The sequence below is a fragment of the Hypanus sabinus genome, chromosome 18, assembly GCF_030144855.1.
Source record: "Hypanus sabinus isolate sHypSab1 chromosome 18, sHypSab1.hap1, whole genome shotgun sequence".
In the NCBI taxonomy this organism is placed as follows: domain Eukaryota; kingdom Metazoa; phylum Chordata; class Chondrichthyes; order Myliobatiformes; family Dasyatidae; genus Hypanus; species Hypanus sabinus.
This window is the reverse complement of record NC_082723.1, coordinates 8300366-8313741: the sequence shown is the minus strand read 5'-3', so window position 1 is coordinate 8313741 and position 13376 is coordinate 8300366. Positions and strand designations below refer to the sequence as shown.

The 13376-nt window shown below is 44.9% G+C and overlaps 1 protein-coding gene and 1 pseudogene across 7 annotated transcripts in view; one reads left to right on the top strand and one right to left on the bottom strand.

Annotated features, from left to right (window-relative positions):
• Positions 1-13376, bottom strand: part of LOC132377460 (zinc finger protein 271-like) — a 32578-nt pseudogene that overhangs the window by 14282 nt on the left and 4920 nt on the right.
• LOC132407308 (zinc finger protein 229-like) overlaps positions 7883-13376 on the top strand; it is a 38376-nt gene continuing 32882 nt past the window's right edge. For 3 of the 7 annotated variants that reach the window (XM_059993627.1, XM_059993622.1, XM_059993620.1), the window contains exon 1: positions 7886-8032. The gene's annotated coding sequence lies outside the window, so the exon portion shown is untranslated. Of the gene's footprint in view, positions 8033-9429; positions 9532-9630; positions 11087-13376 lie in introns of those variants that run through there. The other 4 variants (XM_059993624.1, XM_059993623.1, XM_059993626.1 and 1 more) reach the window with 4 other exon arrangements.

Sequence of the window (13376 nt, the reverse complement as noted above, 5' to 3'; positions counted from 1 at the left end):
ATACCACTACGACTGTTGTGAACATATTGCTAAATAACTCCTCGCTGTGGACTGCCAGAAATGATAAGCTAGGACAATGGGCCAAAATAAATGAGGAAATCTGTAAAGTGCTTGCTATAAAACAGCAGTTCCACTGAACTCATCATCTGAAAGCAGCAACATTGTGGTACTTTGAAAGATAACTTGGCCAAACTGACACAAGAAACTGGATTGACCTGGTTGAAGTTTTACCTTTAGTCCTATTCCATATGAGAATCATGCCATCAAGTAAGACGGGGCTATCACCTGCAGAAATTATCTACAGGAAGCCCATGGGGACCCCGACCTTGTTTGCCGCTCCTCCCTGACAGCTTACCTGCAACATTGGATATGCATACCTTGGGGGAGGAGATGGGAAAATACTTATGCAAATTAACTAAAACAATACAAAGCCTGCATTCACAGGTACAACAGGCCTATCGAGAGGACGAAACCCAAACTAAAAGTGACTACTACACCATCGAGCCTAGAGATTTTGTCCTGCTCAAGAACTGGGATGGTAAGAAGTTGGGACCGAGGTGGAAAGGACTGTACCAAGTGCTACTGACAACACCTCCTGCAGTGATGGTGGAAGGGCAGCTCTGGTGGATACATCAAACGGACTGTAAACACGTTACTGTTGGAAATGATCAAGACTGAATAATGTACTGGTTAATGCTGATTTTAATGATCCTAAGGGAACCTGCCCCTGTCTCGGGAGGCCCCCAGTTTTACACTCTGCCACACCTAGGCTAAGCAAGTAGAGCGGGGAGCATGTTGGTTATGTGCCCGAATTCTCCAATTCTCCAGGCTGGGGATGGTGTTGCTTTGAGGGTTGGAGTCGTAGATTTCCTCCACAGGACCCCTCCAAGCTATGGCCGGGGATAAGAGTTACATCTCCAGCATTGGCCAGTACTACTTGTTGGTGTAACCAGAACGAGAGTGCACCCTATCAAGTGGGAAGTAGTAACTGTACCAAGAGTCAAACTTATGATACCACTGGACCACTAAATGGAACGTATTGAGGTTGTGGAAATAGGGCCTATCCCTGGCTGCCGGGAGAAAGAACAGGGCAGCGCCATGGAACCACACCCTGCCAGATGGGTTCTCGAGGGGGGGGCGAGGGTCGGAGTGGTTGTTGCTACTTGGCCGACCTTGTGCCACACTTGAGGATCCTGTCTCAGCCTCAGGATAAACCCCATTGGAATAGGCAACGAAGGGTTGCCTGATGAATTTGTCAGAATGCTTTGAGAAATAATAAGCAGGGTAGACAAAGGAGAATTGGTAGATATTGTGTACGTGGAATTTCAGACCTTTGACAAGGTGCCACACATGAGGCTCCTTAACGAGCTCTGAGCCTGGTTGGGTGGCGATGAGGAAGGAGCTGATCTCGGGTTTGTGTAAATCGAAGGTCAGTTGCAGGGGGAAAGGGCCAGGACCGAGCCAGACGGCTGGATAGTCTGTGCCCAGGAATGTAGGATCAGATAGTTCTGGTTCCCCAAGATGTGAGAGTGAATGTCGGTGACGAGGATCTGTTTATGTGTATGGGTGTGGGGTAAATGATGGGAAACTTGTGGGGCTACCAAAAGGGTGGAGGGAGGTTGGGGATGTAGGTTATCGGACCCAGTGTGACCTGGGAGGATGGATCTGAGAGGAGATTAAGTTGTGAGCAAGGGAGGATCAGGTCCATTGCATCAGGCAGCTTTCAGGAAGCAACAAATCTCTCTTTATATTAATCACTGTCTAATCTTGCTGCTGACATTGTGTTTGTCTCAGAGCTCAGAGTCTGGGGACAGCTCGATGGTAGGAAATAGATGGTGATAATGGGAGCAAACACGAGGAAATCTGCAGATGCTGGAAATTCGAACAACAAACAACAAAGGCTGAGACCCTTCATCAGGACTAACTGAAAGGAAAGATAGTAAGAGATTTGAAAGTAGTGGGGGGAGGGGTAAATGTGAAATGATAGGAGAAGACCAGAAGGGGTGGGATGAAGCTGAGAGCTGGAAAGGTGATTGGCAAAATTGATACAGATTTGGAGAAGGGAAAGGATCATGGGACGGGAGGCCTCAGGAGAAAGTAAGGGGGAGGGGGGAAGCACCAGAGGTCAACAGTGCTTCTCCTTATAGATGCTGCCTGGCCTGCTGTGTTCCACCAGCATTTTCTGTGTGTTGGTGATGATGGGAGGCTGTTTATTAGAGTCAAGGCCCGTGCCTCCTGCAGCTGCCCAGGGTGACATCCATTGCTACATGTCATGAATGTCAATAATCTGGTTGTGAATGTACAGGGTATGGGTAGTGAGTCTGCAGCAAGTAATTGCAAATAACTGCTTCTTTTTGCAAGACAGTAAATATAAACACCCCTCTTTCCCTCTCCACACTCAGAACCAACCAAAAGCTACTTCAGAAGATGCAAGCTCTTCAAATGAGCAAACACTGAGGGAATGTGAGTGACTTTAAAGAGCTAGGACACTGACAGTACATTACCAGACCTGGAGTGATCGCAACTGGGTCTGACAGACTTAACTGACACATTCATTCTCACCTCAACTATTCCCTACTTTAGTTTGTACAGATACCATAAATTCCAGTGTATAAACCGAGAATTTGTCCCCAAATTTTGGTCCTAAAATAAGGGGTCGGCTTATACAGAGGGTGCCAAATTTGGATAAAGGAATACAGGGAAGACGGGTCGTATTTATTGGTGGTTTTTGAGTCAAATACATTCCACTCTCAACACATGAATTCTTTGGTTTGTTTAAACTCACATTTTGTGGCTGGAGCATGGAGATCAAACCATCGGGAATGATTGCAATGTCCATATTTTCAGCTTTCAATGCTGCTTTTGTCTCACCTGACAAGTGCGCTTTGAGCACGTCCCAGACAAGTAGCGACTTTTCCTTTCCAAAACCACTCCTCTTTAACCCACGTCAAGCAACCGGCTTCGTCCATCCAGCAGCTTTCTTGAACGTGAACAACACCACCCCGCGGGAATTTTCTGAACAATCTTTGTTTTTTCTCTCAACACAAGATCACGTCTATCCATAAATCAGGTGCACCAACCGCGTAGCTTTGAAATTTTCGCGGAGCTCACGGTGTTTTTCGGCTCATTTCAATGCTTGAACTTGAATCATTTCTCTGGTAACAATGTATCCGAACGATCACTGGTGATTCACTCAATCTAAAACTTTTTCTTCCAGTTCTGGCCACTGGCATGTTTTCCCACGATTTTCACATTTCGTCTTTGGTATTCCCCTCAGCGTGTCCTCTGCCTTTCTCCACTCTCTCTCATTTACACTAAACTTCTTAGCAGCTGCAGAATTATTCATTCCTTTTGCAAAATCAACAACCTTCAGCTTGAAGCCAGTATCACATCGCATTCATTTTAATCTTTTGGACATGGTGGTCGCAAACTCAATACTGAGTACACGTACTGATCCTGCCACCCCGTGTTATGTTTTAACGAGATTACGATGGGTGCTAAATGATTATGCGGGGGTTACATTTCAGAGGCTTCTTTACCATTGGAGACCTAATCCAAAATTTCCCTCACTGATTCATTTATTAACAACTTGCTTATAACGCTCTTCATTGTGTAAGCCTGTTTTCTTAGCAGGTACCGGTTCACCAAATTTCCAGATTCTGGATACTGCAAAGCAGAGTACAAGCACGTGAGATCTTGTGATTGTTTCTGGTTAAATCAAAAACCTCTACAAAAGGGGTCGGCTTATACAAAGGTAACAAGAAAAAGTCACTTTTTTAACCTTGAAAATGGGGGTCGGCTTATACTCCGGAATGTATGGCATGTAATATCTAAAGTACCAGTGTTTGAGTAAATGAGACTCACCAAACTTGCTCCTGACTGAATCAACGGAAACCCTGAGTCAGATGGGTTTCTCTCCAGTCGGTGCTCTCAATCCTCAGGCTGGTTCACTTGCTGCTGTTCCCTCATCTTCAGTCGTGGTTTGCTTCCAGTTGTGGGCTTTTCTTCCAATAAATCTCTCACCGCTGGTCTAACTTTAACACAAAAGATAATGAAGCATTTTAACAATACAAAGAACAAAATATTTCTGCTCACTGAAATCTAAACATTGAAGACAAATATAACGATCTCAGTGAACAAATCTGTAATTGTCCTTGACACGTCACAAAACCTGATATGGGATAGGAAGGAGTCATTTTTCAGTCATGGTAAAATATAAGATGTAGGGATAGAAATAGGTGATTCGATCCATCGAGCCTGCTCCACCACTCAACCATGGCTGAGATTTATTCTAACATCATATTCCTGCCTTCCTGCTGTAACCCTGAACCTACTTAGCTATTATCAATATATTAATCTCTGCCATAAATATACCCAAATAGCAGCCTCAACCAACCTCTGCAGCAACAAATTCCACAGATCAGTCATCTTTTGGCTGAATAAATTTTTCTCATCACAATTTTGAAGGGAAACATCTTTATTCTGAGACTGTGCTGTCAGATCACAGACTCTCCATCTAATGGAAACATCCTCTCGATGTCCATTGTATCCAGGCTTTTCAGCATTCGGTAGGTTTACTTAACCACCCCCTCCCCTTTCACCACCGTCTGAACTCCATTGAGCGCAGCCCCATGACCATCAAATGATCCGCAGACATAAAGCCGATCATTCCAGAGATTATTCACGTGAATCTCATTAGCAACAACTGCACTGAACACATTCCCAAGTATAACAATCAGGAAATTTAAACCATTCCAGAGTGAATGGAATACAAAGAAACTGGATTCACCAGAATCACTCAGAAGGTAAGGAACTGCTGTGGGGAGAGCAACAAATTTAACGATTCAGGTGCACAATCGTTTGTCAGAATGGATTCAAAATTTATCATTTTTAGTGCAGATCTCCAGCAACCTGAGTTTCTGTTTGATTTCCACTGTCTGACAGACAGGTGACAGTCAGGAGGAATTCCCAAACACAGTTCGAACACTGAACCCCCCACCCCAGGTCTACTTCTACTGGTTCAAACACAGAACAGCCCATTTACTCACAGCTTCTCCTTGAGAGGGATGGAATACAAACTCATTCTCTCCTCAGGTTAGCAGACATTGCTTCCAAAGGAACTCCAGAAACAAACATTTGATCCCAGACCAGAAATACTCGCTCAACACCTCATAAACCGGGGCAGCTTGATCCCCGGGTCCATTTTACTTGGATCTAAACAGGGGTGCAGTGCTGCCGGAGCTCACCGGAGCACCACTCCAGCACCTCTGTAAAGAATAAGTCAAAATAAACAAGCGGGGAATTTAACAGCAGCTGCAATTTAAATTGAGGGAATTTTATGGAAGCGGGGGTTGGGGATAGTGGTTGGTAGATGGGGGGAAATGCCACTAATAACATTAAGATAAGATATTTGATAGTTTTTATTGAAATCCAGGAGCCGTGACTGTGGTGGTCCGTGGATTACTCGCTAATACAAGAGTAAATTTTTTCTCACTAACAACCCTATGGCTACTAAGCAAACAACTTTCTTTACTCCACTTGCTTGACAATTATATTTTATGATTATTAGTGAATGCAACTGTGCAATTCTTTGTCGTATTATTAAATTAAGTGTTATATGTTTTATTGTACCAGTTATATACTGAAATGCAGTGATTGGCTATAATCTTGTTAATGTCTTAACTATCACCGTATTTCTGTGGAGCTCTGGAATTCATATATATTTATATCATATTTGTTTAATGTTTGACATTTATATAAAAAGACCTATTATATATATATATACATACCACAAACATACACCCAATTTGTGTACGTGCTCATCACATGAATGGGGCAAGGAAGTCAGGGAAGTTGCCCAGTACATGAAAGGAGCAGGTACACAAATTAGGTGTGACATACCAGGGGTGATTGACAAATTCGTGGCCTAAGTTGGAAGGCATCGATTCAGAAAAACTAGCAATTCTCCATTATCTGAAACAGAAATACCGCAGAAGTTACTAACTTCAAAATTTCTGCATAATCACTGCAAGTGCATGTACCGTGAGCTGTATAACTTTAGGCCTTCTAACATAGGCCACGAATTTATCAATCAACGCTCGTACAGCTCCGACAGCTAAAAGATTGGCATTGCACCCCTGCTCCAGCCGCCTGACAGAGCTAGGGCCCGGCCCTTTCCCAATGCAACAGGCCCCCAACTTACAGAAACCCGCCGGGATCAGACCCCACTCATGCCCACTCCAATCGGAGATCCCCCAACAACAGCTGCAGTCGGCACTGCGCATGCGTTTAACAGGAGGTTTTCCGCAGTACCACCGGTGGCCGGAAGTCTGCACATCGTCGCCGGTGGCCGGAAGTCCATACAGCAACACTAGCGGCCGGAGGTCTGCACATCGCCGCTACTAGCCAGCAGTCCCTGCAGCGCCTCCTATGATCGGAGGCGTGAGGGACAACGGAGAGGCAAATCACAAACGCGGCAAAGTCTGCAGATGCAGGAAATCCAGAGCAACACAAACAAAATGCTGGCGGAAATCAGCAGCATCTATCGAAAAGAGTCAACAGTCGTGAGAAGTCAGAGAGGAAGAGAGGGAGTGGGAGGGAGAGAGATTTGTCCACCGGAAGGAGAAATCGATATTCATGCCATCAGGTTATGGGGGGGGGGGGGGGGGGTTGGCTACCCAGATGGAATATAAGGTGCAGATCCTGGACCTAGAGGGTGGCGTTAACTTGGCACAAGAAGAGGGGATAGCTTGACACGTCGGATCGGGAATGGGAATCGGAATGAAAATGTTTGGACACTGGGAAGTCCCGCTGGGAGCCGATAGTTCAAAGGTCAGTTTATTATCAAAGCAGTTTTTTTCTCCAGAGAACCACAAAACAAAGAAAGAGCATGAAAGTCATTCAGAGAGAAAAATCAAACTCCCACCCCACCCCCGCATCAAAAAGAACGGCATCCAGATCATCAACCCCCAAAACCCAACCCTCCCGCAAAAAAGGGAACAATAACATCGATCCGCCCCCCAAAAATCAACTCTACCCCGCACGACTGCGGAGGAGCTGGTGTCCCCACTGTAGAGGCGGCTGCATCGGGAGCAGCGGACACAACGGGCGACCCCCGGAAGATTCACAGGTGAAGTGTCGCCTCACCTGTAATGATGTTTGGACAACGGAGAGAGTTCGGCCGTCGGCCCTTTCACTGTGAGACCCCAAAGTCAACATCAAATCCGTCAAAACAAATCTGGACGAACTTTAATGACCAATAAATATAATTTCTCTCAGCAATCAGCTGTCTGAATGAATAACTGACTTTAAAGAGGAAAGGGTATCTATGATCCACACTGTCAGGGTGTTGAGTTTACCAGGGGACAAAGACTGCAGGGACGAGAGGTTTTCTGTTGACTAATACATTGTGTGTGGACCCCGCCAGCAATTCTGTTGTTGTGACCCGAATCGAGACAAACACCACGCTGTCCACTCCACCAACAACACGGCACAGCCACACATAACAGGGGACCTTACACCTCACAACACTGGATTCAGTGATGAAACCCGTGATTAACGCAACGTTAATGTCCCACTGGAATCATCAGAAACGTCCATTAAGGTGTTTTCAAATGTGAGCTCTCCGCCACATTTGACGTCACACAGCTCCGCCCCCCCACGTGACTGATGTCACATATGGGCTCCCCACACCAGGATCTGCCCTTGTGTTCGAGCTTTATCGGTTTAACGGCTGAGCTATCAATCGCGTGACCATCCCCTCCCCCACAGCAGAAAAACAAAGCTTCAAGAGCTGCGCTTTTTCCATTGGTGCATAGGAATGTCAATCACTGGTTACACCCAATAGTGGAAGCGGACAAGCCGAGAGGGAGTTACCCCGCTGAGTTCGTCTCTCGCTGCGGTACAGGAGTCTCGACAGAGCGGAAACAAATCTCAAAGTAAATTTCCGCTTTCTGATTCTATTTCCTTCCAAGGGAAGTTGAGGCATTTGTAAAGTGTCTCCTGAGGCCGGAGTCTGATGTATTGCTAAGAGGTAGGATGAGACCACTCGGCCCGTCGGGTTGATGCCGGTTCCCCGGGGAGGGAGAGGACGGGAATTTTACTGAAAGGATGAAGATGTTGTGACGGGGGCGGACAGAATGTTTGTCTCGGAGGGGCTCATCTGTGGAAATGTCTTGAGGCCACGGTGGTGGCGAGCAGAGAGATTACCACATTGGGGGGCAAACACCGGCAGACTGTTGCCCCGCAAGCGGGGCCAGTGGTCCGGGTGAAGTGACAATTATTTGGGCTTTGTTGAGACTGTACCTGGAATATGGTGTAAAATCCGCTCCCCATACTCACACGGGTTACACAGACCAAAGAACAAACTGTTGGAGGAACTCAGTGAGTCGGGCAGCATTTGTGGAGGGAAATGGACCGTCAACATTTCGGGCCGAGACCCTCCCTCTGGACTGTGAGTGGATGGGAAATAGTCAGAGAAAAGAGGTGAGGGGTGGGGATGGGGCAAGAGCTGAGGAGCGAGAGGTGGATCCAGGTGAGGGGGTGGTGGGAAGGTGGAAATAGTGACAGAGGTGGGAGGTGAGTGATTGGGGCAACACGGGGCTGCAGAAGATGGAAATAAATTCCATAAAGGATAAGCAAAGAGGTTAGAGAGTATTTGTTATAGAGAGTGAAATGAAGATTCACCAGACTTCAGTATCCCTGGAGTGGTCGGGTCATCATATGAAGAAAAAGCAAATGTTTTAACCCTTTCATTCAGAGAATCGAAGACTGAGAGGGGAACACATTGAAATGCACAACATCATTACCGGTTGAACCAGGGATCCCAGTCTCTGAAAAATGGGGTGGACTGTCCGGGACTGCGATGAGGGGAAATGTCTCCACTCTGAGGGTGGCGAAAGTCTGTAAATCCCCACCACAGAGGGTGGTGAAGACTCAGTGACCATCCTCACATAAAACCGAGGCTAGCAGATGTGTGGAGACGAAAGTGATTGAGGAAATGAGGATCGGGCAGATACGTGTGGCTGAGATGGGAGAGCAGACACCATCTCATTGATAGTTAGAGGGGCTGAATGGCCTCTTCCTGCTGTTTCTCACTTGATGTCTCAGTGTTCCTGTCTAGTGATGCTGGAAAAATGTGAATAGACTGAATTAAATTAAACCTGCGCACTTCCTGTATGGGTCTGAATTGTGTGTTGTACTGGGATGTGAATCGAGCCCGTGACTTTGTGACCATGGAGGTGGAGGGAAAGGGACGGGGAAGACACGGAGGGAAAAACTAAACATGTATCTGGTGTAAATATGAAATAATGTGGGAAATGCGGCCAAAGGGTCGGGCAGCGTGTGAGGGTGAGGAGCAGAGTCACTGGTTCAGGTGGGAGACCATCCACCCGTCACCTGATCCTGTTTCCTGTTTACGTATTTCTGCAGATCTGCAGCATCTGCGGGTCACTGCTCTAAATGTACGTGTAGCTTCATCTTTCATCCATTCAGACAAGTCAGTGAGATCCGGATCTGTCACTTCCTCTCATAGTGAGTGGACAATGTTTATTTCTGCAATACATTCAGCATGTTTCATTCCACTGTTTTCCCTGCTGATGTGCAGCCAACGTTTCTGGATGTCTGATCTATTTATGTGAGAATTTAGCCTTTTGATTTATCTGAGCTTCTCATAAATGTGTACAGTTCAGGTAAGCTTCACTCCAGAATTTCCAAAGCAACAACCCAGTCAGTCAAATAGTTCCACACAATTAAAATAGTTTATTACATTTTTTGTTCTACTTATATAATTTAACTATTTAATATGTATATTCTTATTTTAAATCACAATTGTCAATATCTATTGTTATGAGTTGGGTTCTACTGCTGTCGCAGAGACAACAAATTTTATGACATATGCTGGTGCTACTAAACCTGATTCTGACATTGATATGGGAGACCCACCACCAGTCACTTGATCCCGGTTACCGCAGATCGTAATGTGAGATTGATGCCTTTTCTATTTATTTGCATTCCTCAGAAAAGGCAACAGTTAAGTTTCCTTCAGTGGTTCCTAAGCAGAAGCTCAGTCTGTCTAATATTTCCATACAATTAAAATGGGGATATTGTTTATTATCATCATTACTGAACTACAGAGAAAAACTTGCCTTACGTACCAGCCACACAGATCAATACATTATGACAGTTGATATACGACAAGACAATTACTGTAAATAAGAATTATGGCTGCAGAGAAAGTGCAGTGCAGATAGACATATGGTGCAGCGTCACGTCAAGTTACATTGTGAGGTCGATTACATTTTATCATTCATTTGGCTTATAACCACAGACAGGAAGCCGACCTTGAGCCTGGTGGTACGCGCTTTTAAGCTTTTGTCTAGCTTCCTTGAAGGGAGAGCAGGTTTGGAGCAAGAATGTCCAGGTTGTGAGGATCTTTGAGTACATGGCCTGCTTTTCCGAGGCTGGGGAAGTGTAGGAAGAGTCCATGGAGGGGAGACTTGTTTCTCTGATGTTCTCTGTTCTCCAAAGTTCTCTGCAGTTCCTTGCAATCATAGGCAGAACAGTAGCCATACCAAGGTGTGAAGTATCGACAAGAAGCTCAGAGACCTCGGCCTTCACCCTGTCTTGTGCAGCTGGATCCTGGTTTTCCTGTCAGATCGCCGGCAGGTGCTAAGTGTGGACTCCCTCACTTCTGTCTCTCTGACCCTCAGCACACATACCCCACAGGGTTGTCTCCCTGGCCCCCTCCTTTACTCTCTGTGCACCCATGACTTAAGTCGCCACTCACAGCTCCAATCTGCGAATTAAATTTGTTGACGACACTACATTGATTGGCCTAATCTCAAATAATAACTTTCAATCAATCTTCTGACAAGGCTCGATCCAAACAAACTTTTTGCCCTTCTCCAGGAGATTAGTCAGCGGAAGAGCGATACCAGCAAAGTTCTTACAGAACTTACGATAATATCCAACCATTCCCAGAAACCTTCCAAGAACCTTGTTACCAGTCGGAATAGAAACTTGAGAAAAATGCCTGGACTTTTGCCTGAACAGGAACCAATTTGCCTTGACCTACAACATTGCCAAGGTAGGTAACAGTGGCATGGCCAAATTCACTCTTAGGTAAGTTAACTGTAAGACTGGCCTGGGAAATCCTGTCAAACAGCTTTTCCACTGCAGAGATATGCTCTTCCCAAGTCTCACTCCCTGTGACTACGTCATCAGTATAGGTATTTGTGTGTTCCAAACCTCGAATTACAGGATCAATCATTCTCCGGAATGTTCCTAGAGCATTTTTCATTCCAAACGGCAAAATATTCTATTCGTGCAACCCAGGTGTCACAAACACAGAAATTTCTCTACCTCTGTCCGTCAATGGAACACACCTATACCTTTTGAACAGATCAATCTTTGTAAGAAATTTAGCTTTTCCAGCCTTATCAATGTAATCATCCAACCTAGGGATAGGATAGGCATCTGTTTTGTTACTGCATTTACCTTTGCATAATCAGTGCAAAATCTAGCAGTATTATGCATATAAAGGTGTAAATATATATTTCCCAAACTTAGGTGGTAAATGATGCAGTCTTACGCTGGTGTGGTAAGGATATTCAGTTCAGTTCACGGGATTGAAGTGAGTGAGAGATTTGGCATCCAAACAGGTGTCATTGACCGTCTTCCGATGTCCTCCAAATCCAACAATTTAGTCAACCGTGACCAACTTAAGAGCATCGTCTACAAGTGACAATCTACCAACCCAGGCAAGGGTTTCTAGCAGATTTCCCAGGGTCGCTCTTACATGCACTAATAGTCACAGACTGCTTCCTCTTAACTGATCCTCAACCCCACCCCCCGTGGGCATTTAAAACTTCAGTGACAACTCTTCCCACTAGCCTTCGTGTGTCTGCCTGTCCTATGAAACAAACAGCAACACTCCTTTAAATACCATTGAGCTGAACACCAGCTGTCCATCATGCAGGCCCTCATCTCTCTGTGTGTCTGTAACAAGCTGCTTGTGCTAGTGCTAGTCTCTCTCTCTCTCTCTCTCTCTCTCTCTCTCTCTTTTACAGACATGGTTCTTAAAGGCACAATCCATAATCACAGGTCTAATAATACCATTGTTCAGCATATATTCAATTTCTTGCTCAGCCAATTTACATTTTTCTACCTTAATGCAATATGGGTGTTGTTTAATCGGTTTGGCTAGACCGAAATCTACGTCGTGTACTGCGACCGTGGTTTGCTTGGGAACATTGGGAAATAAGTCTTTAAACTTCAGAATTAATTCCTTCAGCTGTTGTTGTTGCTTTGGCTGCAGATGAGCCAACTTGTTATCAATGTTTTCTTGAACAAGTTCATTAGCCTAACTGGGACCATGTTTGGCTTGTGAAAAGTCTCAGACGAGTCAATTGTTTCATTCTCATGGTTGCCAGATTCATATAATTTGACAACAACACCCACAGATGGTGCCTGCTTGTCAAAATAAGTCTGTATCATATTATGTGTACCATCTGTGTTGGTTTGCGTCAGTCGGATGTCTTAATAACATAATTCACATCATTAACTTGAGAGACTATTTCGTACGGTCCATTGAGTTTCGCCTTAAGTGGATTCATCCACATTGGAAATAAGGCAAGCACTTTACCCCCCACCTGGTATTTTCTTTCACAAGCCTGCTTATCAAACCAAAACTGCATTTTGCTTTGTGAAATCTATAAGTTTTGTCTTGCTAGGCTACAGGACTGGTTTGGTTTGTTTTTGAACTTTAAAACATAGTCTAAGAAGTTAACATGTACATCCCATCAATCCACTGTTCCTATAACAAGGTCAAAGGTCCCCTCACGCTGTGACCAAATACAAATTCAAATGGACTAAAGCCCAGTGATTCCTGTACTGACTCTCTTACTGTGAACAAAAACAAATATATTCTTTCATCCCTGTATTTTCCATTTTCAACACAGTATGTCTTATTCATTGTTTTGAGGGTGGAATGAAATCTATCTAAAGCCCCTTGTGTTTCCGGATGGTATGCAGATAATGTAATTCGTTTAGCTCCCAGTTCATAAACCACCTGCTGGAATAAACCAGATGTAAAATCTGAGAGATATTACCTCTGGGCATCTGGATGAGGTACTCATAATAGTTAGCAAATACCGATCGCCACCTTCAGTCTTTGGCAATGGGCCAACACAATCCACTATAACTTTGGAAAAGGGTTCACCGAATGCAGTTACAGGTCAGAGTGGGGCCACTGGTATGACCTGATTAGGTTTATCCACAAATTAACAAGTGTGACAGGTTCAGCAAAAGGTCACAACATCTTTCCTCAAATTAGGCCGTAAAATACCTTCATAATCCTGTTTACAGTTTTATTGACT